Source organism: Priapulus caudatus, unplaced genomic scaffold (assembly GCF_000485595.1).
Source record: "Priapulus caudatus unplaced genomic scaffold, Priapulus_caudatus-5.0.1 Scaffold2448, whole genome shotgun sequence".
In the NCBI taxonomy this organism is placed as follows: domain Eukaryota; kingdom Metazoa; phylum Priapulida; class Priapulimorpha; order Priapulimorphida; family Priapulidae; genus Priapulus; species Priapulus caudatus.
Genome location: NW_014579509.1, coordinates 31,650 through 33,049, shown reverse-complemented (window position 1 = coordinate 33,049; position 1,400 = coordinate 31,650). Strand labels below are relative to the sequence as shown.

The 1,400-nt window shown below is 43.4% G+C and overlaps 1 long non-coding RNA gene across 1 annotated transcript in view; it reads right to left on the bottom strand.

Moving 5' to 3' along the window:
• Positions 1 to 1,400, bottom strand: part of LOC106818710 — a 16,517-nt gene that overhangs the window by 792 nt on the left and 14,325 nt on the right. The window contains exon 2 of the long non-coding RNA XR_001395283.1: positions 390 to 459. This is a non-coding gene — a long non-coding RNA (uncharacterized LOC106818710). The remainder of the gene's footprint in view (positions 1 to 389; positions 460 to 1,400) is intronic.

Sequence of the window (1,400 nt, the reverse complement as noted above, 5' to 3'; positions counted from 1 at the left end):
GAGAGAGAGAGAGAGAGAGAGAGAGAGAGAGGGAGAGAGAGAGAGCGTAATTAATTAATTAATTAATTATTAAATCAAACTAATCAATAAACGGATGCGCACAAAGGAGGACTTATATTAACACGTAAACTAGCAGGAGCAGAAATACAGCGTTTTATTTAAAAAAAAGTATTTTAAATGTTTAGCCTAATCTTAAACAATTTGTTGTGCAATCAATATTGCGTGTATACACGTAGAATCAGCAACAAAAATACAACTTTTTATCTAAAAAACATTCACTGTAAATATTTAATCTTAAAAAATTTAAAATTAAAACGTTAAAAAGTTAAATTTAAATTTCACCTGCGCGTCTTCGCGTCAGGTTGCTAGGTGACGCATGAGCCACTTACCACTCCGACGAACGCAAACAGACAGCAGAGCGTGAAAGATGTCATGGCGGCGCCGACGAAGCTCATCGTTCTGCGGCGTAAACAATAGAACAGCACCATCAGCGTCTTTGCAACAGAGGCGCGAGGATCATTTGTTACGATGATAGTCACAATGGTGCGCGCAAAAAAATAACACAAGCAAAAACACACAAACAAAAAACAGACGCGGTCGGCCTGCACGCGCTTTATGTATCGTCTGCTGTTGCCACGCGCGACGTAGCGCTCCCTCGTGAGCGTCACGTGAGAGCGGGTAGATTCTGGGGTTTAGATGGCGGGAAATGGTCACCGTCGCACGCGTCATCCGGAGGAGAAACCGCGCGAAAACCATGCGGGGTAAAACGGCACGGTGTCAGTCTATAGAGGCGGTGCCCTCTCTCTGTCAGATATTACTCATTCAAACGGGCGGGAATTAAAAACGTGTTTTCTATTGCATACTCCGCATTTTCTTTCGTAATAAATTACCGTTAAAATACGTAGATGACTAACGGAACGTTACAGTTACGCGTAAAACGTGATAAAACGTGGCAAAAAAACGTCGTCGTCCAATCTACATTTACTCGAGGAAAATTTACGACTAGAAGGCCTATCATTCTCTCCAGTCTACAGCTAGAATGCGACGAGAGTGGGTATGCGACCTTGCCGACCTACCCCAGGACTAATTAACCTAAACTACCGTACACATAACGTATCGTCAATCAACAGGTAGAAAGATCAGCGCGTGTAAACGTATGAACTCTTGACTATATCTCTATCTATATCTGTATCTATTATTATAAACTCCTGATGTTATCTCCGCATATCTTAAGCCTATAGCGCTTAGCGCGGCGAGAGAAGGTGACGGGTCCGATGTAGGTGGGTGTGGGTGTGTGTGTGTGTGTGTGTGTGTGTGTGTGTGTGTGTGTGTGTGTGTGTGTGTGTGTGTGTGTGTGTGTGTGTGTGTGTGTGTGTGTGTGTGTGTGTGTGTGTGTGTGT